Here is a 228-nt window from a genome sequence, read left to right as displayed (position 1 = left end):
GGCGGGCAGGGCCCGCGGTCCGCGCTACTGACGCGTAAAGTACGGCAAATAAAAACACAGAGGCTCTGAAAAAAAATCAGAACAATTACTTTAATGTACAAATTCACTCGCTGTAGCAGGTTTGTGTGGTTTTAACTGGAACCCTAAGAAAACAAAACAAAAAAGGAGGGAGGGAACAGCCCTTCCGACCGCTCCGTTTGCGTCCACTTCAGACGAGCCGTGGGGACA

The sequence above is a fragment of the Mesitornis unicolor genome, unplaced genomic scaffold, assembly GCF_000695765.1.
Source record: "Mesitornis unicolor isolate BGI_N332 unplaced genomic scaffold, ASM69576v1 scaffold41318, whole genome shotgun sequence".
In the NCBI taxonomy this organism is placed as follows: Eukaryota; Metazoa; Chordata; class Aves; order Mesitornithiformes; family Mesitornithidae; genus Mesitornis; species Mesitornis unicolor.
Note: the sequence above shows the minus strand (reverse complement) of the source record.